This window comes from Hordeum vulgare, chromosome 5H, assembly GCF_904849725.1.
Source record: "Hordeum vulgare subsp. vulgare chromosome 5H, MorexV3_pseudomolecules_assembly, whole genome shotgun sequence".
In the NCBI taxonomy this organism is placed as follows: domain Eukaryota; kingdom Viridiplantae; phylum Streptophyta; class Magnoliopsida; order Poales; family Poaceae; genus Hordeum; species Hordeum vulgare.
The window spans coordinates 562,141,538-562,156,781 of record NC_058522.1 but is presented as its reverse complement, the minus strand read 5'-3'; the positions used below and the strand labels follow the sequence as shown (position 1 = coordinate 562,156,781).

The following is a 15,244-nucleotide window of genomic DNA, read 5'->3' as shown; positions in this document are numbered from 1 at the left end:
CCTTTTTACAAATTTTCTATGTGCTTGCAAACATCATCATGAATGAACATTCCTCGAAATCACGGCCAAAAAAAATTCGATAGTCCAAAAGATACTATATTTTAAAGCATTTTGGACTACTGGCTTTTATTTTTTGCCATGACTTTCATGAATGTTATTTCGTGATGAAAATTTTCAAGCATGAAAACTGTTGTCAAAGGTTGCCACAAAAGGAGTCAGATATTTTTTAATGTTTTTTTTTTTAAAATACTGTTCATTCAAGCCCATTTAAGCTCGGGAGCAGAAGAACACTTCCATTGTGATGGATAGTATTCGTGTCAATCTGTAAACATGATCTTTTTAGCTAGGTAAACAGGAGGATTACTCTCGGCTCCATTTTTATGTTATGAGTCGTCATGTAACACTAATATCACTATCGCGTACCTGGAAGCTAGACTTGGTCCACCCTCGAGGTCGGGATAAGCAATCAAATGCATATTCGGAGGCGTAATAAAAAGAAGTCAAAGCAGAAATTCTTTTCTTGGCTTATCATTCAAGATCATGTTTCGACAACGGACAGGCTTCAACGTAGAGGATGGTCAAATTATGGCCTATGCCAATTATGCAAGAGGGAGCCGGAGAAGGTGGCACACATCATCTTCCGGTGTCGATACATGACACACATTTGGACGAAGATCAAGACTTGGATGGATTTGACTCGTGTGGACATCACAGACTGGAGTAGCTTTGACAATGTCAAGGATTGATGGCACCACATGATGGGCGCCGACGCCAATGTGAGGAAGTCCTCGCATCTCTCATCATGTTGGTTTCATGGGAGATTTGGAACGAGGGGAATGCAAGAGTGTTTAGGAAGGTTTCCTCCATGCCAAGTGTAATCATGACTAAAATCAAGGAGAAGGTCGAACTTTGGGATTGGCAGGGGCCAAGCGTTTGAGTTATCTTATGTCGCGATACTAGGCTTATGATTTGGGGTTGTCTACAGACGGCCGGTCATGTAATTCAAAACTCTTCTTAATTAGTGAGATGAACCAACACTACAACAAAACAGACTTTAAGTAACACAATCATGTAACACATTGAAAAATGTGTGACAAGGGAAATTGTTGTAACAGATTATTTTGTGTCCAACGACAGGCAGTAACACATACTATATAAGCCTCAAAATGTGTTACAGGAATATTTCAATAGTAACATATAAAATATGTGTTGGTCGAATGTGTTACGTATATTTTGACACGGTAGCATATAAATATGTGTTAGTAAAATGTGTTACGTAGGTTGAGACATAATGTTACAGGCTTTATTATATGAGGGACTAGAAAAATTAAAATCAGTTGGATACATAGATCACAAATACCTTGACACATAGGGCTCATGCGTCAATATGGTTTTTTATAAATATGTTCTTGTTTTGGTAAATAGTCCTTTCATACTTTGGTAGTATGGTATGAAAAAGTAATACAATTTGGTTAATAAATATCAAATTATTTTTTGATATGGTTGCAATAAATATCATATTAACCATATTTTACATGAATTTTAGGATGACTTCGACCTCCTCTGAAGCACGAGCTCGAGGGAGAACGGAAGGGAGGGAGAGTGTTGCGAGAAGAAGTGGATAGTGTATGGTGGGACAAGATTGTTGGCGCAACTGATAAGGCAGAGGCAGTTCAGGTTGACAACATTGTCCGACACAGCAAGCAGTGGCGATTCCTTTCGGCCAGACACGTGTATGTGTACGTACATATGAGCGAGTAGAAGCAGATGATCAATTTTCATTGGAAGTTGGCTCGTGCACCTAGCAAACAGAGTCGGCTAGATACACCCACACAACTACATAGCCACCAAGTAGATCGATCATTCCCACACCCACCAGGTAGATCGATCATTCCCGCACCCCCATGACACGACCGGGTACGAAGCCATGTTCCTCGCCGACGATGATGTGGCTGCGCTTGACGTTGTCATGTGTCTTGTCGAATTTGCATATGGTCGCGCGACCACCAAACACCTCAGCAATGGCGTCTGGCAGGCCGTGAGGCCTCGCTCTCGTTCTCCTCGCGTCAAGGGGGATCAAATCAGAGGAAATCACCACACAAGGCAATCATGCAGTCTGGTAATCTGCGTGAGGCCCCGCTGCTCTTTTTTCTAGCGTATCTATGATGCAGTGCATCCCTGAAGCTCCTCTGCTACTATTCTTCTGCAACACCTCAACCCCATCCGCAGATCTTTTGCAACTCAATGTGACAGCCCAGAAGATTCCTCCTTTATTTCCGTTTCCGTCGTGTGGCTATTTTATTTTGTTGGTTGCATCATCATTTAGTTTGCATCATCGCATCATGCATGGCATAATGTCAACTGTGATTTGTCGGTGTTGCTTGTTGCTCCGTGTTGATGCTTGTGAGTGCTTGTGAGTGTGGCGTTGTTCGTTGGCGTGACGAGAGTGGGTGCAACAGAGCTGTTTCAAACCCTGTTGCACCGAGGACGTAAACCTTCTCCCCTTCTCTCCCCTCTTATTTCGTTTTTGTGGTTTTTGCTAAAGTCTTCGTTTAAACCCCTATTTTAAAAGGTTTGTTTTCTTTTTAATAAAAGTTCCTTTTATTAAATGTGGGGGCAACCCTTGGGTTTTATTTTATATTATTTCTCCTTTTGTTTTATTTTTAAACCGTCTCATTTTCTTTTCTCTTTTAAAGAGATTTTATTTTTATTCTTTAAATAAAAGAGGTCTTATTTTATTCTCTTGTCAAGAGGGGTTTGAATTTTATTCTTTTGCAAACGGGTTTTAATTTTTAATTCTTCAAAAAAGGGTTTATATTATTTCTTTTAAAAATGCCCAACTATTTCTTATAGTTGGGAATATCTTTTTACAAAAGGGAGCCAAAAGCATTTTTCTATTTTGTTAAAAAAGAAACCTTTTACATTTTTTTGGTGTTTTCTCTTTTTTTAAAAGAGAAAAGAAACCAAATGGGGGAGGAGCCAGCCCAGGCCAGCCGGCCCAAGGCCCAGCTTCCCCTCCCTGACCTAGCCCGTTGCCCCCCGTGCCGATCCCATCGTCATCCCCGTCCCAACGCCGTCTCCTCCCGATGCCCCTCCCCCTCGCTCGGAGGGAGAAGCTCCCGCGCCGCCTGCCGCGCCTCGTCTTCCCCCCCCCCTGGAACCCTAGCCCTCCTTGCCAGCCGCCGCGAGCTCGCCCCGTTGTCCCCGTGCGCCATGGCCTCTCCTCGGCCTTGCCTTGCCTCGCCATGGCCGCGCGCCGCCGCCTCCAGCAGCTGTTCCGCCGCGTCGCCTGCACCTTTGCCTCGCCTCTGTCCCCGCGCGCCGCCCTCGATCCTGCCGATAGCCATGCCCGTCGCCGTGCGTGCTGCTCGCTCCCGCCCCTGAACTCGGTCGCCGGCCTCAGCTGCCCGCCGCCGTGTTGGAATTATGCCCTAGAGGCAATAATAAATATAGTTATTATTATAATTCCTGTATCAAGATAATCGTTTATTATCCATGCTATAATTGTATTGAACGAAGACTTATATACATGTGTGGATACATAGACAAAACACTGTCCCAAGCAAGCCTCTAGTTGGCTAGCCAGTTGATCAAAGATAGTCAGGGTCTTCTGATTATGAACAAGGTGTTGTTGCTTGATAACTGGATCACGTCATTAGGAGAATCACGTGATGGACTAGACCCAAACTAATAGACGTAGCATGTTGATCGTGTCATTTTGTTGCTACAGTTTTCTGCGTGTCAAGTATTTGTTCCTATGACCATGAGATCATATAACTCACTGACACCGGAAGAATGCTTTGTGTGTATCAAACGTCGCAACGTAACTGGGTGACTATAAAGATGCTCTACAGGTATCTCCGAAGGTGTTTGTTGAGTTAGTATGGATCGAGACTGGGATTTGTCACTCCGTGTGACGGAGAGGTATCTCGGGGCCCACTCGGTAATACAACATCACACACAAGCCTTGCAAGCAATGTGACTTAGTGTAAGTTACGGGATCTTGTATTACGGAACGAGTAAAGAGACTTTCCGGTAAACGAGCTTGAAATAGGTATGCGGATAATAACGATCGAATCTCGGGCAAGTAACATACCGAAGGACAAAGGGAATGACATACGGGATTATATGAATCCTTGGCACTGAGGTTCAAACGATAAGATCTTCATAGAATATGTAGGATCCAATATGGGCATCCAGGTCCCGCTATTGGATATTGACCGAGGAGTCTCTCGGGTCATGTCTAATAGTTCTCGAACCCGCAGGGTCTGCACACTTAAGGTTCGACGTTGTTTTATGCGTATTTGAGTTATATGGTTGGTTACCGAATGTTGTTCAGAGTCCCGGATGAGATCACGGACGTCACGAGGGTTTCCGGAATGGTCCGGAAACGAAGATTGATATATAGGATGACCTCATTTGATTACCGGAAGGTTTTCGGAGTTACCGGGAATGACGAATGGGTTCCGGGTGTTCACCGGGGGGGCAACCCACCCCGGGGAAGCCCATAGGCCTTGGGGGTGGCGCACCAGCCCTTAGTGGGCCGGTGGGACAGCCCAAGAAGGTCCTATGCGCCATAGGAAGAAAATCAAAGAGGAAAAGGAAAAAAAAGGGGGAGGTGGGAAAAGGGGGAAGGACTCCTCCTTCCAAACCTAGTCGGATTCGGTTTGGAAGGGGAGGACTCCCCCCCTTGGCTCGGCCGAACCCCTTGGGGCTCCTTGAGCCCCAAGGCAAGGCTCCCCCTCTCCCACCTATATATACGGAGGTTTTAGGGCTGATTTGAGAAAACTTTGCCACGGCAGCCCGACCAGATATCTCCACGGTTTTACCTCTAGATCGCGTTTCTGCGGAGCTCGGGCGGAGCCCTGCTGAGATTAGATCACCACCAACCTCTGGAGCGCCGTCACGCTATCGGAGAACTCATCTACCTCTCCGTCTCTCTTGCTGGATCAAGAAGGCCGAGATCATCGTCGAGCTGTACGTGTGCTGAACGCGGAGGTGCCATCCGTTCGGCACTAGATCGTGGGACGGATCGCGGGGCGGATCGAGGGACGTGAGGACGTTCCACTACATCAACCGCGTTTCTTAACGCTTCTACTGTGCGATCTACAAGGATATGTAGATCGAATATCCCCTCTCGTAGATAGACATCACCATGATAGGTCTTCGTGCGCGTAGGAAAATTTTTGTTTCTCATGCGACGTTCCCCAACACGCCGTGCCCGTAGCGGCCGGATCCCGCCGCCACAAGAGCCCTGTGTCGTGCCAGGACCGACCGGAGCTCGCCGTCGGTCTCGCTCCCGGCCGACCCGAGGCCCTCCGTCGGCGCCGCCCTGCCGCCGTTGAGTTACATGTTATTGCTGCAGCCTGCCTATAGCCGCTGTTGTTGCTAGCCATGTCCGTTGCTGTGCCCGTCGCTCTTGCTATGCCTGATGTTGTTGCCTGCTGCTCGCCCTACCTTGCCCATCGCTATTGCTGCTGCCATGCCGATAACTGCTGCTGTTGCCGCATGCTCCTGCTGATGCATGAGTCGCTGCCAAAGTCGTCGATTAGTTGATGTTGCCTGATAGCTGTTTTTGCTAGCTACTGTTGCTAGGTTGCTTGCTGTGCCTTAGCCGTTGCTGCTTGCGTATTGCTGTTGCTGGTAGGTGCTCGTGCATGCTGTTGCTAGCCGGCTACTACTTGTTGTAGCTGCTGCCGAGCTGTTGCCTGCTTGAGCCGTGCCTTGCATGCCGTTGCTGCTAGGTGTAGCTGCCCGATGTAGCTGCTGCCTGATGCTTGCAGCCGCTGTTTGCTGCTTGCTGCTAGTTGCTGCCGCTTGTTGTCGATGCTAGCTGCTGTTGCTTATCGTGTATGCTGCTAGTGTTGCCTGCTGCTTGTGGCTGCTGCCACTAAGCTACTAGATGTTGCTGCTGTCGCTGGTTGTCTTCGCCGAAGACCGCGTGCACCATCCCTGCCTGCCGTGAGTCATCGACGGAGACGTGATCGACTACCGACGCCGAAGACCGTGTACCACGACGCCGAGTACGACTACCATCGACGAGACCGTGTACGACCACTTCCACGACGACCACGACGATCGTTGATCTCCTTCAACGACCCGATCCGCTCCAATATGCACGCGTCGAAGGTATACCGATGTGACATGTCGTGTACCGTGTACTAGTGATGTACGAATGTATGTGTTGTATGAGTTGAATGCATGTATGCACCGTATGTATGCACCGTATGTTTAACCGTTGCACGTTATCCATCTATGCTGTGCCCGACACATGGGGACCCGAGATACGGGATCACCCCATCTTTATTTGACGTTCCCGCATGCGCTCCCTATTCGTGGCTTCGATATCTCGACGAGTTGTCGGGATGGGAACGTTGTTGTGGCATCGTTTCCGTCTTGCCGCCATGGTTCCCTCTCGCTCGCCGTGGCGACACATGCTTATTTTCCCTCCTTGTCGTGATGTGATGAACTTGCATGCACGAGGCATTCATGGCATATATATCTTGTGTTGCATGTCTCTTGTGCCGTAGCTCCGATCTTTGTTTCGCGTGTACCCGACTAGGAGGACACGTAGGATCAATGCTTCACCCCTTGCCTTGTTAACAACAATGCAATATTGCCGTGTAAATAAACGGGAGTGAATTAAATAATTAAACGTGGAGTTTCGTTGATATGCAACGCATTGCATATCGAGCTTCACTTAATGTGTAGAGTTTGCGTGAGGTGTTTTGCCATGCCATCCCTTGCATGTTGACCTGATCATGCATCATAGGAGGTTGTGCATCATGTTGTGCATCGTGTGGTGAATATTTGTGTTGATGTTTGTTTCCGGTTTGTTTCGTTCCGATAGAGTTCCGACCGCTTCGGAAAGTGAGGAACCGTTCGACAACGTTGGTTCACCGACTTCACAGAGTTCTTCTTCCAAGCGGGATCTCAGGCAAGATGATCATTTCCCCAGATACCATTACTATCATTGCCATGCTAGTTTTACCGTTGCTATCGATTATGTCTTGTTGCCTACCACGTGTTAAATATCAACCTCTCAACAATGCCATGATAACCTTCAACCTGTTCGACCTAGCAAACCACTGATTGGCTATGTTACTGCTTGCTTAACCCTCTTGATAGCGTTGCTAGTTGCAGGTGCAGTTGCTTCCATGTGATAACATGGGTTCCTTGTCTTATCACCCTATTTAAATGCTATTTAATTTAAAGGACCTATATACTTGGTAAAAGGTGGAAGGCTCGGTCTTTCTAGCCTGGTGTTTTGTTCCACCTTTGCCCCCTTAGTTTTCGGCTACAGGTGTTATGTTCCATAAACGAGCGCTCCTAACACGATCGGGGTTGTTATGGGGACCCCCTTGATAATTCGTTTTAGATTAAAGCTGGTCTGGCAAGGCCCAACTTTGGTACTACATTTGCCTAATAACTAATGAACTGCATAGGGAGTAATTAACCCGAGGATAATTTAATCAACCCCCGGGCGAGTGCTCCTCATGAGTGTTGGTCCAAAATAGAGCAGTTTATAAACGCTACCCGGGGCAACTCGGCGTTTGGCGTGGTAACCATCGCTCATCCGCCGTGTCCTGAGAACGAGGTACGCGACTCCTATCGGGATCGTCGACACGTCGGGCGGCCTTGCTGGATTAGTTTTACCTTTGATGAGATATCTTGTGCATCGGGATTCGGTGATGCTTTGGGTAATCTAAGAGTTGAGGTTTTCCACTAGGGAATCCGACGAGATCGCGAGCTTCGTGATTGAGGATTTCTATGCGGCTTGTGGTAATTTGTGATGGACTAGTTGGAGCACCCCTGCAGGGTTAAATCTTTTCGGAAAGCCGTGCCCGCGGTTATGTGGCAACGTGGAAACTTTGTTTAACACTGGTTCTAGATAACTTGAAGTTAATTAATTAAAATATGCCAACTGTGTGCGTAACCGTGACTGTCTCTTTCATGAGTTCCTTCTCCGATCGAGGACACGGTGGGGTTATGTCTGACGTAGGTAGGTGTTCACGATCATTCATTTGATCACCAGTAGACACGTCCGTTATGCGTAGATCTTCCCTCTATTATTTCTTGTATTCGTAAGTTAGCCACCATATGTATATGCTTAGCCGCTGCTGCAACCTCACCACTTAACCATACCTCACCCATTAAGCTTTGCTAGTCTTGATACCTTTGGAAATGAGATTGCTGAGTCCCCTGTGGCTCACAGATTACTACAACACCAGTTGCAGGTACAGGTAAAGGTTACTTGACGCGAGCGCGCTGATTGTTCATTTGGAGTTGCTTCTTCTTCTTCTTCTTCATCGATCTAGGATGGGTTCCAGGCCGGCAGCCTGGGATAGCAAGGATGGAGGTCGTTCTTATTTTTCTCGTTTGTTTTCGTCCGTAGTCGGACCCTGCTCTTACTCTTGATGATTATGTAATGTACTGATGTGACTCTGATGTAGCTTGTGGCGAGTGTAAGCCAACTCTATTATATATCTCTTCTTTTCAGTACATGTACTTGTAACGATATCCATTCTTGCGACACGACGAGATGCGTTTCTATCCCTGACGAGGCCTCGTGTCAAATTGAGGATAGGGTCGCATCTTGGACGTGACACTCAAGCTCTCCACGGTTGTTCTTCTTCATCACCTACAGCTTCTACATCTACTACTTGAATTGAATAGGAACTAATCTCTGAATCTATCTCTTCTCTTGTTACCATCTCTTCTCTTGTTACTGTTAACCTTCGCTGGAAATTGAGATAGTAGTTAAATTTGTATGAGACAACTTGTGAGTTACTAGTGAATTTGATCTGATGCATGAGATGTGTGTGATGGCCGAATCCTCTACTCTATGCTAGTGTTTATTTGCCCGTTTGATTAACTATAAAATGACCAAAAAAACATGTTGAATTACACACGCAAAGGTTGGTTCACAACGACAAAGAAGAAAGTGTTGCATCAGCCATCCAGGTTTAAGTTCGAACATACGTAAACTTAGTTTAGAAGATAGCAAGTCTGACATAAAACTTCTACAACAAAAATGTATCTACTTCCAATGACAATCAGTCATACATGAAACTTAAGTTCGCTAAAAAATTCTAAAATATTCCAAGCTTCATTTTGAAGAACAAAAACTATGCAAACATATAAAAGTCCACTAAACTAAGAGAACACATAGCTTCATCCACCAGTTTAGAATAATCCTTCTAATCTCCACTTGCAAAATTTCCTAAAAAGGAAGGTTCGGTGAAGGGCATGAGCAAAATTTCATAACAAATAAAAAGAGTGAAGTTAAAATTCAATACATATATGGACACTTGGTGCTTTATGGTAGAACATGAGAAACTGAAAAGCAAAAAAGAAAAAGAAAAGTTTGGTGTATATGTTGAGTGGAAGACCTCATTCTTTCGAATTTTCTGAAGGGGTGTAAGCTCAGCCAACAATCTGCAAGAACATACAATGGTTCTTAGTGTCCTGTAAACTAAGCTTTGACTTCAGGTAAAACTACAATATAATGATGAAAATGCACAAGATGTATGAGTGACAAGGGACAAAACTAACATGTCTTCCTATAATTCCTTAAACAGACTTGGTGTTTACTGCAACAACAGAAGATAGATTGATGGGATGGTCTAGCTACCACTCTCAAACCTGATCTGGCTCGGTCTCAAGACGTTTGAGAAGTCGGTTCACAGCCTGGCCATAAAGGTTGATCTGCATCTCTCAAACCCGAGCAACCAGTCCCAAGCTTTGACATCTTCCATGACCAGGAGAAAAGAAACCTAAGATTCAAGGTCTTCCCTGTCCAAGAGCAGCCAGATCCAAGATCTGAGGTCTTCCCGTTCTAGGAATCCTACTGCGATTTTTCTCCTCTTAAGTCATCTCTTTCATTTTATGCTTGATATGTACCGCACTTAAAATGTAGCTTTCTTGCAACAGTCAGAAGTCAAGGTTTATTTTCAGGTGCATTCAGGTGAGAAGTCAGACTTACCTGCTAAATCCTGCATGTGAAATATGATGTCTTATCACAAGGGCTACAAATATTTTGCAGTTGTACAAACTACCTAAACTTAGCATATACTCCCTCCGTCCGGATATACTTGTTCTGGAAATGAATAAAATGGATGTACCTATAACTAAAATAAGTCTAGATACATTCATTTCTAGGACAATTATTCCCGGATGAAGGGAGTATGTGTGTGCCCTTCATACTAATGCACATCCCATGAGAATGAATGTGGATTCCCTGATAGTTAGAGGCCTAGAGAAGAGGGAATTAAAGTTAAAATAAATCTAGAGGATATGGTTTGTGTCCAGTGAAGCGACTGGAACTAATTGGAACATGGCCAAATCTGCAAGTGAGATCTAATCTAACAATAGAAATGTATTTTTGCTGGACTCTACCTGATGTACATGAATTATCATTTCTTATTTAACATGTAATTCTGTTCAAAACGAGAAAGATGTGGTACTATGTTAAGTTAGGATGCTCAGCTCCAACTTAACATGTTTTGCATCTGCATTCTGTCTAGCTACAACAATAGCCTATAGTCAAAAGGTAGTGCACATTATGATATCTAACATTAAAACATCACAAACGCAATATCCTACATGTGTAGATTTCATATATTTGGTGCAGGCCTATAGTCATATTCTGTGGTTGCGCTCCATGCTGCACAGAACAGAACAAGATGCACTGTGTTCGGCAAAAGCCAACTTTTTTTTGACAGGAAAAAACTGATAGATCCTTTGGAGCAGGGTCAAACCACGAAAGAATTTAATACAAATATTTTTAGAACCTATAACTTGATGTTCTGTGTATATATGATAGATAACTGGTATAGAAATAAAATAAAGCTAGCACCCAGGGATTAGTAGGGAGAAAAGAACTGTAAAAGGCAAGTTTAAAGGAGTGCTCCAGCAAGCATGTTCAGATCCTGAAGCTCTGCCTAGCCGTTCATCCAACACTACTAAATATAGCACAGGATATATAATGGTTCTAGAATATATCGTGACGATTAAATATAGCACATGATACATAATGGTTATCGAATATATCGTTGCATCGTGATATACAAAAGGTGCTGAAGACTATATTTAACATATTCCCTTTGTAAACTAATATAAGAGCGTTTAGATTACTAAAGTAGTGTTCTAAATGCTCTTATATTAGTTTACGGAAGGAGTATTATACAAAGGTTACTGAGTATATCACGACATATAGAAGGTGCGGAAGATTATAGGTAACATCTGATATAATAGTTATTGAAATATATCACAACATATGAAGGTGTTGAATATTATATCTGACATCTATAATGGTTATCGAATCTACGCAATAGTGGAAAGAATTCGCCAGGTCTGTCATTAAATCCTTCTGACTACATACATCAGTTAACTCTCTTTTCAGTACCGATAAACTGATTGCATGAGAAAACTACAAAACATACCAATCCTGCCAAATCACACCCCACCTCGATCTCTTGCTTCTTCCTATTGCACACAACCTTGTCAACGATGTAAATCAGTATGTCCGCGAGCGGGAACGCCTCCTGCAGTTCAAATGGAAGGATAACACCAATCGCTTCGCGATAAGTTCCCCTGTTCAGCATATCGGCGACAACATTTGCAAATCTTTTGCCTTCATTAAAAAAAGTCTAACAGAAGAGGTCAAGATTAGCTTCCAGCAAACGACCCAACAAAGGGAGTTCAGGATAAGCATACAAAATGTAGAAAATATTTCGAGACGCAAAAAAAAGTCATACGCTGGTTTTTTCTTTTTTGAGGAGTAAGTCATACGCTGGTGGTTTAGCAAGAGTGGCAGGGCCGGGCCTATAGGTGTGTAGAATGTGCAGCCCGTATAAGGGCCATAATTTTTTAGGGTCCCAAAAAAATTACATAGGTCTATTTTTCTTTTAGATTTACATAGGTAGTACTTTTGAAGGAAAAAAAATAGGCTTTGCCGCACTGGGCGCTCAGCGCTGGTGCTCGCTCGATCGTTCCTGATCTGGTTACAGGATCGTCGATCCTGCCTAAAAAAGGGATCATGGACTAGAACCGCGATCGCAAAACTGCAATAGCAGTTGCGTCGACATAGATACTCCCTACAGGAAACGGGATTGTTGCCTTGGTGTCTTATTTTTTTTTAGGAAAATCATTCGATCTATTCACCTTTATCATGGAAGTACAACGAACATAAAAAATAATAAAAATTATATCCATATCCATAGACCATCTAACAACAACTACAACCATTGAAGCAAGCTGAAGGCCCATCGTCGGATCAATCAGGGAGCAACTCAGGCCGCTGCCGCTGTTATCTTCTATTTTTTATACATCCTATTGTTATATGAGACATTATATCATATACATTATAATTACTTTTTAGTTCAGTTTAATAAGATAGGCCCTTATTGTTTAGTTTCTCACAGGGTCATATTTCTTACCAGCCCAGCCCTGAACAGTGGGAGGATTATATCGAGAAGACCCACAAATATGTACAGAGAGTCTTGCTGGAAGTGCTAGCCTAAAATATTGGTAGTCGGTGTCCCGATGAGACCTTTGTTCGGTTCCATAACAAATAAACGGGATTAACTAGTATTGACAGGGATTTAATCCCATCTAGTTTAAATTCACCTCAAATCCACTCCGGTCCACTTGGGGAGTGGTTTAACCAAACAAGGCCTGAAGCAGATTATTGTAAACGATTCTTACAATTCAGCAGTGATCGCTCCACACGCTAAAGGAGAAGTAAAATAATACAGTACAATAAAGGAGAAGTAAAATTACATGCATCATTTCTAGATCAGCAATTCGGTTTTGCCTGACAAACCGATCTCAAGGTCTGAACCGTCGGTATGCATTCTTCACGATCACCTGTGTAAATTTAGCATCCTTCGTCATGTAATAATAACATGTACAGTATACTTTAAGTGGAAGCCAGACTTGGTCCACCCTCGAGGTCGAGGAGAAAGGTCGCGAGCTGAAGATGCCGCGACCCATTCCACGCTGACTGATGTCGCGTTCCATACAGCATGACCAGTTGTGCTGTGTTGCAAATCCAAGTTGACCTTCGCTTCTTCTTTGATTCAACTAGCAAGCATATACAGTACTATATATATGCGCGCCAACTCCTTCTTCATGGGATAGTCAGTGCTACCATCTTTAGAAACGTATTCAATAGATGATGTAGATGTATAAATAACATTTTTCACAATCGCGAAGGCCTAAAAAGGACGCTCCAACGGATGATATGCATGCAAAAGAATTATCCCTAGTTTTCTCTAGATGTACAATACATCACTTGGTGATGCAAATTTGCATCATCTTCGATCGCCCGAGTAAATCTCACGTAAACCCGAGCAGCCGCACGTGCAATCCAACTGTCCCGTGGAACATTGCTGCGTCGCGCCCGACCAGCGCTGCCGACGTCGGTCCTCATAGACGCTTCATTATTAAAAAAAGGCTTATCCCCAATATCACTATTAGTGGCGCACCATGATGATGGTGCGCCACTGCTATATAGCAGTGACGCACCAGAATCAGGTGCGTCATTGCTATGTTTTTACTAATGACGCACCACATGAGCAGTGCGCCATTGCTATTTTTTGATCCATCCCCCCCCATCAGACATAGCAATGGCGCACCTCATCTAGGTGCGCCACTGCTATGCTATGCTACATAGTAATGGCGCACCTAGGCGTGGTGCGCCATTGCTATTTTTTGTTCCATCCCCCCACCCACACCAGACATAGCAATGGCGCACCACACCTAGGTGCGCCACTGCTATGCTACATAGTAGTGGCGCACCTGTGCGTGGTGCGCCATTACTAAGGTCACACACACACAAACAACCCCCGGGTGGATCACCTTTTAGGTTTTTTAAAAAATAAAAGAAAATAATAAAAAATTCAAAAAGATTCAAAAAAATAGATGCCCATGTGTTATGTGTTCTAGTTGTTAAGAAAATTAACAAACATGTTTTTTTTTTTTGCAAAAGGCCATCGTTTTTCGGTAAAATGGCTGTAACTTTTGCATACGACCTCCGATGAAAAAGTTTTTTATATAAAAAGTCATCTACTCGAAAAGTTACACCCGAATTCAAACGGGGGGACCCCGTTGAAGATTTTTCGAATCCCCAGAAACCTAACAGAAAAAAGTTATGATGCTTTTAAGATCTTGAGGCAAAAAAATCGAAAAAATGCAACAAATAATTAAATTAGCAATGGCGCACCTTATGAATAATGCGCCACTACTATATTCCCGCCTGCACAATTCAAAAAAAAAAGACAAAATAAAAAAATTAGCAATGGTGCATTAGTAAATAGTGCGCCACTACTATTTTCCCGCCTTCATAATTCAAAAAAATAGCAATGGCGCACCAATGCAAGGTGCGCCACTGCTAAGTTGGGCTAAAAGGACCGGCCAGTCACTTACGCCATCATTCTTCTCCTCGTCTCCTCCACTCCATCTCCTCCTCTCCTCCTCTCCTCCACTCCATCTCCTCTCCGACGACCTCCTCCTCCTCACGGTGCTCCTCCTCCGGCGACCTCCTCCTCCCTCCTATCCTCCTCACGGTGCTCCTCCTTCCTCTCCTGCTCACGGTCCTCCTCCTCCTCTCTGGCGATTTCCTCCTCCCTCCTCTCCTGATCCTCATGGTCTCTCCTCCCTCCTCTCCTCCTCACGGTCTCTCCTCCCTCCTCCTCTACTTCCGGCCACATGTGGAGCTCCCCCGGCACAAAGAACGTACCAGATTCATGTCGAGAATGAAATTTGAAAAAAATTCAAGCAACAAAAAAGAGCAAAAAAACAAGCCAAAAAAAGAGCAAGATCTAGATCCAAATCCAAATTCAAAATTCAAAAATAGCAATGGCGCACGGTGGGGGTTAGACGGTGCGCCACTACTATTTTTCCGCCTTCAAAGTTCAAAAAAAAAAAGTTACCAGTGGCGAGGTGCGCCATTGTTATTTGTTACTAGTAATGGCGCACTACAAGGTGTGCCACTGTTACCTGCAATACTAATGGCGCACTAGAGGTGCCCCATTAGTATTTGTTACTAGTAGCGTGGTAATAGTGGCGCACCTATAGTGCGCCATTAATAGCAAAAAGTGGTGCGCCACAAATAGCCTTTTTTCTAGTAGTGCCTCGACAACACGACAGAGCTTTTGTAACACGGTGTTATGTTACTATACGCCCAAAAACGTGTTACTACACCATGTGGTAACACATTTTGGAATGTGTTCCATTAGAC

General features: G+C 44.3%; 1 long non-coding RNA gene across 1 annotated transcript; it reads right to left on the bottom strand.

Annotated features, from left to right (window-relative positions):
- Nucleotides 1-9,052: 9,052 nt before the first annotated feature.
- LOC123399212 lies at nt 9,053-11,589 on the bottom strand. Its single transcript, XR_006610337.1, has 4 exons — nt 11,469-11,589; nt 9,646-9,995; nt 9,393-9,438; nt 9,053-9,223 (listed from the first exon to the last, which is right to left on the bottom strand). It is a non-coding gene; the product is annotated as an uncharacterized LOC123399212 (long non-coding RNA).
- Between the last annotated feature and the right edge of the window lie 3,655 nt (nt 11,590-15,244).